The 16,078-nt window shown below is 44.5% G+C and overlaps 1 protein-coding gene across 1 annotated transcript in view; it reads right to left on the reverse strand.

Annotated features, from left to right (window-relative positions):
* LOC135524337 (cadherin-related family member 5-like) overlaps positions 1 to 16,078 on the reverse strand; it is a 40,180-nt gene that overhangs the window by 12,796 nt on the left and 11,306 nt on the right. The window contains 1 exon segment of the mRNA XM_064951794.1: positions 1,146 to 1,278. The gene's annotated coding sequence lies outside the window, so the exon portion shown is untranslated.

A 16,078-nucleotide genomic window follows, 5' to 3' on the forward strand; every position in this document is an offset into this window, starting at 1 on the left:
TGGCTGTGCTGCCAACAAACCTCCTTCCATGGGGCCTAGTTCTGGTTCCTGTCAGGGTTTAGGATCACTCCATTCCATCTCAATTCCGACAAATAAAGCATCCATGAGTAAATTTGAAATCATGCACACACACACACACACACACACACACACACACACACACACACACACACACACACACACACACACACACACACACACACACACACACACACACACACACACACACACACACACACACACACACACACACACACACACTCACACTCTATGCATAGTCACTTTACCCCTACCTACATGTACAAATTACCTCGACTAACCTGTACCGGTACCCCCTGTATCTCATTTTATTGTGTTACTTTTTATTTACATGTTTTACTTTATTTTATTTAGTAATTATTTTATAAACTATATTTCTTGAACTGCATTGTTGTTTAAGGGCTCGTAAGTAACCATTTCACAGTAAGGTCTACTCTACACCTGTTGAATTCGGTGCATGTGACAAAACAAATTTGATTTGATTTTGATGAACTCAAAAGTATTACCCTGCACACACACAGACGCATGCACGCAAGCACGCACGCATAAATCATATTCCTTGCTTTACTATCCTTGGGGGGACTTTTGGGGTTTTCCGGTACCCACAAGGATAATAATACAAGCCCCACCCCCCACACACATATACACATACAGACACTCCACCTTTACTTGTGCTGACTGACCTTTCGGTGTTAGATCATCTGTGGGTTGTGTTCTTAATGCCTAGAGAATACAACATATCTGCTGGGCGGACTGTAGGAACACATATACATACACAGCCTTCCAAGCTGACCCAGGGAGCGTGTCTTCACAGCAATAAGCACACACGAAGAAACATAAACACAGATACACAAGCAGACACCACCAAACGTACAGAAAGAAACACGGACACAAACACACACAGTACTTGAACTCTCTCTCACACACCAGACAGACAGCAGCTTAAAAGGCATTTCCTGAGGATAACTGTCGGCTCAAGGGGGATGGATTTACCTGGTGACAGTCCGATAAACAAACAGGGTACTTCGAGAGCACTAGCCAATCGAGGTGCCTAGAAAGATCATACTAGAACAGCATGGAGGTTAAAGACAGGAGTCAAATCTCACCTGACTGTCCTGTTTGACTTCCTCCACACACACCTCTGGGATCCCTGGTGGTTGAATATGGTTTCCATCAGGCATTACAGGTCCGGGTTGTGGTGTGGATATAAAGATGTGGCTGATTAAGCCTATTGATGATCTAGTCACAGTGGAGGCAAGGGACACACGTCTTGTAAGGGTGTTGTTTGAGCCAGTGTGCGAGTGTGTCAGATGTTCAAGCTTTAGAGAGAACATGCTCTTCGCTAATCAGGCTTGACAAGGGATTACCAATCAAACATAGGATTTTAAGCATGACACCCATGTCCCACTTCTCTACACACACACACACACACACACACACACACACACACACACACACACACACACACACACACACACACACACACACACACACACACACACACACACACACACACACACACACACACACACACACACACACACACACACACACACACACACACACACACACACACCAGGCCCAGAGAGAGAGAGGCAGAGAGTAAAGCCTCTTTCTATTTCTCTCTCTCTCAATTCAATTCAAAGGGCTTTATTGGCATGGGAAACATACTGTATGTTTACATTGCCAAAGCAAGTAAAATAGATAATAAACAATGTGAAATAAACAATAAGAATTTAACAGTAAACAAGTTTCAAAGGGATAGAGACCTTTCAAATGTCATATTAAGGCTATGCACAGTGTTGTAACGATAGTTAAAGTACAAAAGGGAAAATAAATAAATGCATAAATGCATATAGGTTGTATTTACAATGGTGTTTGTTCTTCACTGGTCACAAATCTTGCTTCTGTGATGGCACACTGTGATATTTCATATAATAGATATGGGAGTTTATCAACATTGGATTTGTTTTCGAATTGTTTGTGGGTCTGTGTAATCTGAGAGAAATATGTGTCCCTAGTATCGTCATACATTTGGCAGGAGGTTAGGAAGTGCAGCTCAGTTTCCACCTCATTTTGTGGGCAAACCCACATCAGAGCTGAAGACCGGCTTAAAGCTAGTTGGCTCATGGAGGTCCTGTCTAGTATGTGGTTGTGGCTGCCTGGTTGGTCAGGTAGACTCACAGCTTTCAGGTAGATCAGATGCTGGTCCTTCGAGGGGTACAACTGATAACAGGACCTTTGTGTCTGCACAGCTAAATCAAGGGTGTACATTTAACTTTAAAGGTGTCAAGTTTACACTAATTTCAGTGAAGATATGAGTCCCACTGTACTGGGGTTAAAATACAATTTTGAAAATGTTAAAGATTGAACTCTGTTGCAGTGTTGCCCATTTATCTCTTATATGTAATGATCTGCCTCTGGCGCTAAAGATTGCACCTTCGAATCTACTGATAGAAAGCTATTTAAAAAAAAAAAAATCTGAGCCTATCCCAAACCTTAACCCTTACCTTAACCATTCAGAGTTCATGCCTAAACCTTTCCTGAAACACTTTGAAATTTGATGTTTGAGAAACATAGATGAACTAATTCTGATGTCAGACTGTGATATCTTATTGGTTGAGGTGTCATTTGATGTTTCTCTTTCTCCTATAGGCTTAAAAGGTGTCATGTGATATGTTTCTCTTCACCATGGCTGCGGTTCAAACTCATAAAAGACACATCCTCGTCCACTAACCCTTGCCTTATGCTCTTGGGGGAATCCCCTTCATCATCTTGGAGGGTGGTCCAAATGATTAGCCAAGCAAGGGAAATTGGCAACATAAGTTCCTCAGACCTCGTTTTTTAGTCGAGTTTGCGAGTGTACAATTATGTTCACTCCGGGGCCTGAAACTCCCCATAATTCAATTTGCGACAATTGTACATCCGCTAAGAAAAGACCGCCAAAAATTAAAACCTCAACGTCAATATGGAGTCAACATACAAGGGGGGTGTCAATGTAAATAGTCCAGGTGGCCATTTGATTAATTGTTCAGCAGTCTTATGGCTTGGGAGTAGAAGTTGTTAAGGACAATTCCAGTCCACTTGCCATGCGGTAGCATAGAGAACAGTATGACTTGGATGACTGGAGTCTTTAACAATATTTGGGGCATTCCTCTGGCACGGCCTAGTATATAGGTCCTGGATGGCAGGATGCTTGGCCCCTGAGATGTACTGGGCCATATGCAGTACCCTCTGTAGTGCCTTACGTTCAGATACCAAGCTGTTGCCATACCAGGCGGTGATGCGACCGGTCAGGATGCTCTCGATGGTGCAGCTGTAGAACTTTTTGAGGATCTGGGGACCCATGACAAATCTTTTCAGTCTCCTTAGGGAGAAAAGGTGTTGCCATGCCCTCTTCATGACTGTCTTGGTGTGATTGGACCATGATAATTCATTGGTGATGTGGACATCAAGGAACTTGAAACTCTTGACCCACTCCACTGCAGCCCCGTCGATGTTAGCGGGGGCCTGTTCAGACCTCCTTTTCCTGTAGTCCACGATCAGCTCCTTTGTCTTGCTCACATTGAGGGAGAAGTTGCTGTCCTGGCACCACACTGCCAGTTATCTGACCTCCTCCCTATAGGCTGTCTCGTCATTGTCGATAATCAGGCCTACCACTGTTGTGTCGTCAGCAAACTTAATGATGGTGTTGGAGTCATGTTTGGACACACAGTCGTGGGTGAACAAAGAGTACAGTAGGGGACTAAGCACGCACCCCTGATGGACCCTAGTGTTGAGGATCAGTGTGGCAGACATGTTGTTGCCTACCCTTACCACTTGGGGGCGGCCCATCAGGAAGTCCAGGGTCCAGTTGCAGAGGGAGGTGTTTAGTCCCAGGGTCCTTAGCTTAGTGTTGTGCTTTGTGGGCACTACGGTGTTGAACACTGAGCTGTAGTCAATGAACAGCATTCTCACATAGGTGTTCCTTTTATCCAGGTGGGAAAGGGAAGTGTGGAGTGTGATTGAGATTGCATCATCTGTGGATCTGTGTGAGCGGTATGCGAATTGGAGTGGGTCTAGGGTATCCAGGATGATGCTATTGATGTAAGCCATGACCAGCCTTTCAAAGCACTTCATGGCTACCGTGAGTGCTACGGGGCGGTAATAATTTTGGCAGGTTACCTTCGTTTCCTTGGGCACAGGGACTGTGGTGGTCTGCTTGAAACATTTAGGTATTACAGACTCGGTCAGGGAGAGGTTGAAAATGTCAGTGAAGACACTTGCCAGTTGGTCCGTGCATGCTTTGGGTACACGTCCTGGTAATCCATCTGGCCCATTCCTTTGTGAATGTTGGCCTGTTTAAAAGTCTTGCTCACATCGGCTACCGAGAGCTCATCTGGAAGGCTCACGTCACTGGGCAGCTCGTGGCTGTGTTAACCTCTGTAGTCCAGAATAGTTTTCATGCCTTGCCACATCCTACGAGCATCAGAGCCGGTGTAGTAGGATTCTATCTTAAAGCATCCGGATTAGTGTCCCACTCCTTGAAATTGGCAGCTCTAGCCTTTAGCTCGATGTGGATATCATAAGGTACTCTACCGGAATGTGTGTGTGTGTCAGGGAGGGTCGACTGACACAGCTCAGAATGCCCCTGACATCACTCCACCACACCCCTCCCAGGGACCTGTTGCCGAAACAACTGTAACAGTACACACACACACCACACACACGCACTCAGGAATATACACACATATATACAGCATACAATTCTCAGCAGATCCTCTCAAACTCTGTCAGGTTGGATAGGGAGAGTTGCTGCATAGCTATTTTCAGGTCTCTCCAGAGATGCTCAAGTCCCCATCTGCAAAGGTACCACACACACACAAGTGATTATTTTTGCAACAATGATAACATTCTATACCTACAGAGATAAAGACAGGCTGCTCCAACTGTTCCTGTCTAAATGGAGCAGTGGTGTGTACACACACACACTGTCCCCCCACCGCCTGCACACACCCCACCAAGGTAAGGTTGGTGCTGTGCAGAGTGTGAGCGCTGTACCTTCAACCAGTGTGTCTATAGCAGACAAAACTTTACACACCCCGACCAGCCTTGTCCTACCGCTCACTCCCAGGACAACACAGTGCAGTGTGTGAGGAGAGCCGGTCCCCCCCTGAACTGTTCCAACACACACACACCGCACAGAGAGTGCTGCCCTAGATGCATAGGTATAACACGTGTGTTTTTGCCTGTGTGTTTCTTCCAGACTGTTCCTTTGAGAACAATGTGTATGAGGATGGCAAAGTGTTCCCCTGCCCGGTGAGTGTGTGCAGCACACAATTCTCAGCAGATCCTCTCAAGCTCTGTCAGGTTGGATAGGGAGAGTTGCTGCATAGCTATTTTCAGGTCTCTCCAGAGATGTTCAAGTCCGGGCTCTTGCTGGGCCACTCAACGACATTCAGAGACTTATCCTGAAGCCACTCATGCATTGTCTTGGCTGTGTGCTTAGGTTTTTTATTCTATTGGAAGGTAAACCTTCGCCCCAGTCTGAGGTCCTGAGCGCTCGGGAGCAGGTTTTCATCAAGGATCTCTCTGTACTTTGCTCTGTTCATCTTTGCCTCGATCCTGACTAGAGAATCTTGTTTCTCATGGTCTGAGAGTAAGGCCCGACGCTGGAGATGAGAAGCAAGTACGAGGAGTTAAACATTTAATGAGGAACAGACAGGTAGCAGGACAGGAACAGCGTCAGCACAGTGGCAATCAATGCAGAAGCAGGGAACAGAGCGGGGAACAAGACAGATATAGGGGAGGTAATGACAGAGGAGATTGGGTCCAGAGTCCAATTCCCCTCGTGATGAGGGGAAGGCAGGTGTGCGTAATGATGGTGGCAGGAGTGTGTAATGCTGGGGAGCTTAGCGCCTTCGAGTGCCAGGGAGGGGGAGCGAGAGCAGGTGTGACACTGAGAGTCTTTAGGTGCCCTTTGGCATACTCCAAGCGGATGTGCCTTTTACAAAGGAGTGGCTTCCATCTGGCCATTCTACCATAAAGGCCTTTATTGGTGGAGTGCTGCAGAGATGATTGTCCTTAAGGAAGGTTGTCCCATTTCCACAGAGGAACTCTAAAGCTCGTTCAGAGTGACCATCGGGTTCTTCGTGACTTCCCTGACCTTGGCCCTTCTCCCCCGATTGCTCAGTTTGGCTGGGCGATCAGCACTAGGAAGAGTCTTTATGGTTCCAAAAGTCTTCCATTTAAGAATGATGGAAGACACTGTGTTCTTGGGGACCGTCAATGCTGCATAAATATTTTGGTGCCCTTCCCCAGATCTTTGCCTCAACACAATCCTGTATCGGAGATCTACAGACAATTCCTTCGACCTCATGGTTGTTTTTTTCTCTGACATGCACTGTCAACTGTCGGAACTTACAGTAAGTGGGGCAAAAACGTATTTAGTCAGCCACCAATTGTGCAAATTCTCCCACTTAAAAAGATGTGACCTGTAATTTTCATCATAGGTACACTTCAACTATGACAGACAAAATGAGAAAAAAAATCCAGAAAATCACATTGTAGGATTTTTTATTAATTAATTTGCAAATTATGGTGGAAAATAAGTATTTGGTCAATAACAAAAGTTTATCTCAATACTTTGTTATATAACCTTTGTTGGCAATGACAGAGGTCAAATGTTTTCTGTAAGTCTTCACAAGCTTTTCAAATCAGATCAAATCAAATTTATTTGTCACATACACATGGTTAGCAGATGTTAATGCGAGTGTAGCATAATGCTTGTGCTTCTAGTTCCGACAATGCAGTAATAACCAACGAGTAATCTAACTAACAATTCCAAAACTACTACCTTATACACACAAGTGTAAAGGGATAAAGAATATGTACATAAAGATATATGAATGAGTGATGGTACAGAGCGGCATAGGCAAGATGCAGTACAGTATATACATATGAGATGAGTATGTAAACAAAGTGGCATTGTTTAAAGTGGCTAGTGATACATGTATTACATAAAGATGCAGTAGATGATATAGAGTACAGTATATACGTATACATATGAGATGAATAATGTAGGGTATGTAAACATTATATTAAGTAGCAATGTTTAAAGTGGCTAGTGATATATTTTACATCAATTCCCATCAATTCCCATTATTAAAGTGGCTGGAGTTGAGTCAGTGTGTTGGCAGCAGCCACTCAATGTTTGTGGTGGCTGTTTAACAGTCTGATGGCCTTGAGATAGAAGCTGTTTTTCAGTCTCTCTCTTCCAGCTTTGATGCACCTGTACTGACCTCGCCTTCTGGATGATAGCGGGGTGAACAGGCAGTGGCTCGGGTGGTTGTTGTCCTTGATGATCTTTATGGCCTTTCTGTGACATCGGGTGGTGTAGGTGTCCTGGAGGGCAGGTAGTTTGCCCCCGGTGATGCGTTGTGCAGACCTCACTAACCTTATGGTTGTGGGCGGAGCAGTTGCCATACCAGGCGGTGATACAGCTCGACAGGATGCTCTCGATTGTGCATCTGTAGAAGTTTGTGAGTGCTTTTGGTGACAAGCCAAATTTCTTCAGCCTCCTGAGGTTGAAGAGGCGCTGCTGCGCCTTCTTTACGATGCTGTCTGTGTGGGTGGACCAATTCAGTTTGTCTGTGATGTGTACGCCGAGGAACTTAAAACTTACTACCCTCTCCACTACTGTCCCATCGTTGTGAATAGGGTGGTGTTCCCTCTGCTGTTTCCTGAAGTCCACAATCATCTCCTTAGTTTTGTTGACGTTGAGTGTGAGGTTATTTTCCTGACACCACACTCCGAGGGCCTTCACCTCCTCCCTGTAGGCTGTCTCGCCGTTGTCAAGCCTACCACTGTTGTGTCGTCCGCAAACTTGATGGTTGAGTTAGAGGCGTGCGTGGCCACGCAGTCGTGGGTGAACAGGAGAGGGCTCAGAGCCCATTCCTCCATGCAGATCTCCTCTAGAGCAGTGATGTTTTGGGGCTGTTGCTGAGCAACACTGACTTTCAACTCCCTCCAAAGATTTTCTATGGGGTTGAGATCTGGAGACTGGCTAGGCCACTCCAGGACCTTGAAATGCTTCTTACGAAGCCACTCCTTTGTTGCCCAGGCGGTGTGCTTGGGATCATTGTCATGCTGAAAGACCCAGCCACGTTTCACCTTCAATGCCCTTGCTGATGGAAGGAGGTTTTCACTCAAAATCTCACGATACATGGCCCCATTCATTCTGTCCTTTACACGGATCAGTCGTCCTGGTCCCTTTGCAGAAAAATAGCCCCAAAGCATGATGTTTCCACCCCCATGCTTCGCAGTAGGTATGGTGTTCTTTGGATGCAACTCAGCATTCTTTGTCTTCCAAACACGACGAGTTGAGTTTTTAACAAAAAGTTCTATTTTGGTTTCATCTGACCATATGACATTCTCCCAATCTTCTTCTAGATCATCCAAATGCTCTCTAGCAAACTTCAGACGGGCCTGGACATGTACTGGCTTAAGCAGGGGGACACGTCTGGCACTGCAGGATTTGAGTCCCTGGCGGCGTAGTGTGTTACTGATAGTAGGCTTTGTTACTTTGGTCCCAGCTCTCTACAGGTCATTCACTAGGTCCCCCCGTGTGGTTCTGGGATTTTTGCTCACCGTTCTTGTGATCATTTTGATCCCACGGGGTGAGATCTTGCGTGGAGCCCCAGATCGAGGGAGATTATCAGTGGTCTTGTATGTCTTCCATTTCCTAATAATTGCTCCCGCACTTGATTTCTTCAAACCAAGCAGCTTACCTATTGCAGATTCAGTCTTGCCAGCCTGGTGCAGGTCTACAATTTTGTTTCTGGTGTCCTTTGACAGCTCTTTGGTCTTGGCCATAGTGGAGTTTGGAGTATGACTGTTTGAGGTTGTGGACAGGTGTCTTTAATACTGATAACAAGTTCAAACAGGTGCCATTAATACAGGTAACGAGTGGAGGACAGAGGAGCCTCTTAAAGATGGAGTTACAGGTCTGTGAGAGCCAGAAATCTTGCTTGTTTGTCGGTGACCAAATACTTATTTTCCACCATAACTTGCAAATAAATTCATAAAAAATCCTACAATGTGATTTTCTGGAGAAAAAAAAATCTAATTTTGTCTGTCATAGTTGAAGTGTACCTATGATGAAAATTACAGGACTCTCTCATCTTTTTAAGTGGGGAGAACTTGCACAATTGGTGGCTGACTAAATACTTTTTTGCCCCACTGTATATAGGCAGGTGTGTGCCTTTTCAAAATCTTGTCCAATTGAATTTACCACAGGTGGACTCCAATTAAGTTGTAGAAACAACTCAAGTATGAACAATAGAAACAGGATGCATCTGAGCTCAATTTCGACTCTCATAGCAAAGGGTCTGAATACCTATGTAAATAAGGTATTTCTGTTTTTAATTTTTAATAAATGTTTTTTTTTTAATTCTAAATACCTGATTTTGCTTTTTTTTTTTTTTACCTTTATTTAACCAGGCAAGTCAGTTAAGAACAAATTCTTATTTTCAATGACGGCCTGGGAACAGTGGGTTAACTGCCTGTTCAGGGGCAGAACGACAGATTTGTACCTTGTCAGCTCGGGGGTTTGAACTCGCAACCTTCCGGTTACTAGTCCAACGCTCTAACCACTAGGCTACCCTGCCGCCCCTTTGTCATTATGGGGTATTGTGTGTAGATTTCTGAGGAAATGTTTTTATCTAATGCATTTTAGAATAAGGCTGTAATGTAACAAATTGTGGAAAAAGGAAAGGGGTCTGAATACTTTCCGTCGGATCTTAATTTGAGTCATTTTACTACAGCAGAAAAATAATCCTACAGCAACAGGAAATGTGAATTATTATATGGATTATAATTGATGGACATTTATGTAGAGGTTGATACATTTTTCGAAAGGGAAAATCAAGTATGAAATTTCTATGTGGAAATTGCAAACTTCAGAACCATTTCTAAACCTCAAATGTGTGTGCACCTGTTTATTTACATGCGTGCATACATGGACCTGTGTGTCAAGCTTTTGATTGTGTGACTTAATTTGTTTTCCTGCAACAGGATGATCAAATTAAGATCCTACATCTCTGAGTGTTTCAGGCTGTCCATATGGGGGTTGGGTGTGGGCCAACAGGGAATCTTGGGATGATGTGTCCGGCCCGTGTGAAGTGTATGCGTGTCGCGATGGGTTCAGTCCTCTGTGCGAGGAAACGCTGCCCTGCTGTCAGCTGTCCTTACCCAATACAGAGCGAGTGCTGCCTAGCATGTGATGGTGAGATGGTGTACTTGCCAAGTAGCACACACACACTGTCACATACACAAAATGCACACACGTTATTCAGTGCTTAATACAGTATTTAATACCTGTTTGTACAATGGAAAGAAAGTATACCCAAACCTACATCAGCCCAGTTTGAACAAAAAGGGAATCAGGTGTTCAACTGAGGTGATAGAAAATCCCTCGAAAAAATCTCACTCAGGACCCTTTTATGGGTGACTATCTAGGAAAAGAAAGACAAAGGAGTACTCTGTTTCTGGATAGATCTGATTATTTACTGACAGAACATACAGTCATGCACACACAGATCCCCCAGTTTACACACCTACTGTACCTCAGTACACACACCTACATAGGTAGTATGGCCGCCTCGCTTCGCGTTCCTAGGAAACTATGCAGTTTTTTTTTTTACGTGTTATTTCTTACATTAGTACCCCAGGTCATCTTAGGTTTCATTACATACAGTCGAGAAGAACTACTGAATATAAGATCAGAGTCAACTCACCATCAGTAGGACCAAGAATATGACTTTCACGAAGCGGATCCTGTGTTCTGCCTTTCAACCAGGACAACGGAATGGATCCCAGCCGGCGACTCAATAAAACAACTTCGTAAACGAGGGAAACGAGGCGGTCTTCTGGTCAGACTACGTAGACGGGCACATCGTGCCCCACTTCCTAGCATTCTTCTCGCCAATGTCCAGTCTCTTGACAACAAGGTTGATGAAATCCGAGCAAGGGTAGCATTCCAGAGGGACATCAGAGACTGTAACGTTCTTTGCTTCACGGAAACATGGCTCACTGGAGAGATACTTTCGGTTTCTCCACGCATCGCGCCAACAGAAACAAACACCTTTCTGGTAAGAAGAGTGGTGGGGGCGTATGCCTTATGGCTAACGAGACGTGGTGTGATCACAGAAACATACAGGAACTCAAATCCTTCTGTTCACCTGATTTAGAATTCCTCACAATTAAATGTAGCCCGCATTATCTACCAAGAGAATTCTCTTCGATTATAATCACAGCCGTATATATTCCCCCCCCAAGCAGACACATCGATGGCTCTGAACGAACTATATTTGACTTTGCAAACTGGAATCCATACATCCTGAGGCTGCATTCATTGTAGCTGGGGATTTTAACAAGGCTAATCTGAAAACAAGACTCCCTAAAATGTATCAGCATATCGATTGCGCCACCAGGGCTGGCAAAACCTTGGATCACTGTTATTCTAACTTCCGCGACGCATATAAGGCCCTGCCCCGCCCCCCTTTCGGGAAAGCTGACCACGACTCCATTTTGCTGATCCCTGCCTACAGGCAGAAACTGAAACAAGGAGCCCCAACGCTGAGGTCTGTCCAACGCTGGTCCGACCAAGCTGATTCCACACTCCAAGACTGCTTCCATCACGTGGACTGGGACATGTTTCGTATTGCGTCAGGCAACAACATTGACGAATACGCTGATTCGTGTGCGAGTTCATTAGAACGTGCGTTGAAGATGTCGTTCCCATAGCAGCGATTAAAACATTCCCTAACCAGAAACCGTGGATTGATGGCAGCATTCGCGTGAAACTGAAAGTGCGAACCAATGCTTTTAATCAGGGCAAGGTGACTGGTAATATGACCGATTACAAACAGTGCAGCTATTCCCTCCGTAAGGCTATCAAACAAGCTAAGTGTCAGTACAGAGACAAAGTAGAATCTCAATTCAACGGCTCAGAAACAAGAGGTATGTGGCAGGGTCTACAGTCAATCACGGACTATAAGACGAAATCCAGCACAGTCACGGACCAGGATGTCTTGCTCCCAGGCAGACTAAATAACTTTTTTGCCCGCTTTGAGGACAATACAGTGCCACTGACACGGCCTGCAACGGAAACATGCGGTCTCTCCTTCACTGCAGCCGAGGTGAGTAAAACATTTAAACATGTTAACACTCGCAAGGCTGCAGGCCCAGACGGCATCCCCAGCCGCGTTCCCTAAGGTAACTGAGCTCAGAGCATGCGCAGACCAGCTGTCTGGTGTGTTTACGGACATATTCAATCAATCCCTATACCAGTCTGCTGTTCCCACATACCTGCCCTCCAGGACACCTACACCACCCGATGTTACAGGAAGGCCATAAAGATCATCAAGGACAACACCCACCCGAGCCACTGCCTGTTCACCCCGCTGAAAAACAGCTTCTATCTCAAACGCACTTGAACTCCCAACAGGATTGTCAAGAGGGCCACCATTGTTCCTGTTCCCAAGAAAGCTAAGGTAACTGAGCTAAACGACTACCGCCCTGTAGCACTCACTTCCGTCATCATGAAGTGCTTTGAGAGACTAGTCAAGGACCATATCACCTCCACCCTACCTGACACCCTAGTGAAAGCTTGCTTCTCTCTCTGTGCCCCATGGAAAAATACTGGCAGGTGACTTTTGCGCACCAATTTCGGCGCAGGACACCGGGCGGACACGTGGTAAATGTGGTCTCTTATGGTCAATCTTCCAATGATCTGCCTACAAATACGTCACAATGCTGCAGACACCTTGGGGAAACGACAGAAAGGGCAGACTCATTCCTCTTGCGTTCACAGCCATATAAGGAGATCATGAAAGACAGAGCCTCAAAAATCCTTGTCATTTCCTGGATGCCAAGTCATCTTGGTTTTGCCTGAAGCTCACGTTAAAGGGCACGCACAGAGAAGATATTTGTATTTCTGGACACGTCAGTGTTTTCTTTCGAACAGTAGCAATTATATGCATAGTCGAGCATCTTTTTGTGACAAAATATCTTGTTTAAAACGGGAACGTTTTTCTTCCAAAAATGAAATAGCGCCACCATAGGTGTAAGAGGTTAAACAGCAACCACTAACATTGAGTGGCTGCTGCCAACACACTGACTCAACTCCAGCCACTTCAATAATGGAAATTGATGGGAAGGATGTAAAATATATCACTAGCCACTTTAAACAATGCTACCTAATATAATGTTTACATACCCTACATTATTCATCTCATACAGTGCCTTGCAAAAGTATTCGGCCCCCTTGAACTTTGCGACCTTTTGCCACATTTTAGGCTTCAAACATAAAGATATAAAACTGTATTTTTGTGAAGAATCAACAACAAGTGGGACACAATCATGAAGTGGAACGACATTTATTGGATATTTCAAACTTTTTTAACAAATCAAAAACTGAAAAATTGGGCGTGCAAAATTATTCAGCCCCTTTACTGTCAGTGCAGCAAACTCTCTCCAGAAGTTCAGTGAGGATCTCTGAATGATCCAATGTTGACCTAAATGACTAATGATGATAAATACAATCCACCTGTGTGTAATCAAGTCTTTGTATAAATGCACCTGCACTGTGATAGTCTCAGAGGTCCGTTAAAAGCGCAGAGAGCATCATGAAGAACAAGGAACACACCAGGCAGGTCCGAGATACTGTTGTGAAGAAGTTTAAAGCCGGATTTGGATACAAAAAGATTTCCCAAGCTTTAAACATCCCAAGGAGCACTGTGCAAGCAATAATTTTGAAATGGAAGGAGTATCAGACCACTGAAAATCTACCAAGACCTGGCCGTCCCTCTAAACTTTCAGCTCATACAAGGAGAAGACTGATCAGAGATGCAGCCAAGAGGCCCATGATCACTCTGGATGAACTGCAGAGATCTACAGCTGAGGTGGGAGACTCTTTCCATAGGACAACAATCAGTCGTATATTGCACAAATCTGGCCTTTATGGAAGAGTGGCAAGAAGAAAGCCATTTCTTAAAGATATCCATAAAAAGTGTCGTTTAAAGTTTGCCACAAGCCAAGTGGGAGACACACCAAACATGTGGAAGAAGGTGCTCTGGTCAGATGAAACCAAAATTGAACTTTTTGGCAACAATGCAAAACGTTATGTTTGGCGTAAAAGCAACACAGCTCATCACCCTGAACACACCATACCCACTGTCAAACATGGTGGTGGCAGCATCATGGTTTGGGCCTGCTTTTCTTCAGCAGGGACAGGGAAGATGGTTAAAATTGATGGGAAGATGGATGGAGCCAAATACAGGACCATTCTGGAAGAAAACCTGATGGAGTCTGCAAAAGACCTGAGACTGGGACGGAGAATTGTCTTCCAACAAGACAATGATCCAAAACATAAAGCAAAATCTACAATGGAATGGTTCAAAAATAAACATATCCAGGTGTTAGAATGGCCAAATCAAAGTCCAGACCTGAATCCAATCGAGAATCTGTGGAAAGAACTGAAAACTGCTGTTCACAAATGCTCTCCATCCAACCTCACTGAGCGCGAGCTGTTTTGCATGGGAAAAAATTTCAGTCTCTCGATGTGCAAAACTGATAGACATACCCCAAGTGACTTACAGCTGTAATCGCAGCAAAAGGTGGCGCTACAAAGTATTAACTTAAGGGGGCTGAATAATTTTGCACGCCCAATTTTTCAGTTTTTGATTTGTTAAAAAAGTTTGAAATATCCAATAAATGTCGTTCCACTTCATGATTGTGTCCCACTTGTTGTTGATTCTTCACAACAAAAATACAGTTTTATATCTTTATGTTTGAAGCCTGAAATGTGGCAGAAGGTCGCAAAGTTCAAGGTCGCAAAGTTCAAGAGTACAGTATATACTGTACTCTATCATCTACTGCATCCTTATGTAATACATATATCACTAGCCACTTTAACTATGCCACCTTGTTTACATACTCATCTCATATGTATATACTGTACTCGATACCATCTACTGTATCTTGCCTATGCTGCTCTGCACCATCACTCATTCATATATTTATGTACATATTCTTTATCCCCTTACACTGTGTAGAAGAAATTAGTTTCCCCTAAAGTTTTACTGCATTGTCGGAACTGGAAGCACAAGCATTTCGCTACACTCGCATTAACATCTGCTAACCATATGTATGTGACAAATAAAATTTGATTTGATTTGAGTACACATGCACTCTCTCTCTCACTTTAAGGCTTCCAGTAACATGCATGTGTGTATAGCCCCTCAGTAACTGCACAGCAACTCTGATGAACCCTGCTTCACCTGCCAGTGCAACCACTGTTCAGTGTTCCGTCTGGTCTCTCAATATTCCGTCTGGTCTCTCTGTCTTCTGTCTGGTCTTTTAGTGTTCCGTCTGGTCTCTCAGTGTTCCGTTTCACTTGTGTGTGACAGGACAAGACTTCCGATGTGATCCCAGGTGTGTGTTGTCCCCACTGCATTCCACGGCCAGCTACCTGTGTAGCGTTCGGGGATTCCCACCTGCACCTACGTACTGGCCCAGGACTGTGACAGAGGGGACTCCAGGTATGCAGTAAGGTTTTTTATATTAACAAAATGTATACTTAGCAAGGTTTGGTATTTGGTTGATTTGAAGTAATTTATGTACACCTGTCTGTATGTATCCAGTGTCCATGCGACCAATGACGACCATGGTCAAAAGGGAGTGTCCTGGACCAAAGAGGTGACTGTCTTCATAGGAGATGTGGTGGCGCAGCTACTCCAGGACTGGGTTGTTAAGGTGAGAAAATTGTTGGTTGTGGATGTTCTAGCAGAGAGCCAATCAGAGTGTGTGTATTAGAGGTAAGAGCCAATCCGACGTGAGGTGTTTTTTTTTATTCCAGGTAATCACCCTGCCATTCCTCAAGGAAATATACATCTACCTGGAGCGCCAGACAAATGCCATCCTACTCAACATTATAGGAATAAAGGTACTGGAACCACTGTATCTATTTACTCTTAGCTGTCTTAACACTTACCGTGTT

This window comes from Oncorhynchus masou, chromosome 31 (genome assembly GCF_036934945.1).
Source record: "Oncorhynchus masou masou isolate Uvic2021 chromosome 31, UVic_Omas_1.1, whole genome shotgun sequence".
Taxonomy (NCBI): Eukaryota; Metazoa; Chordata; class Actinopteri; order Salmoniformes; family Salmonidae; genus Oncorhynchus; species Oncorhynchus masou.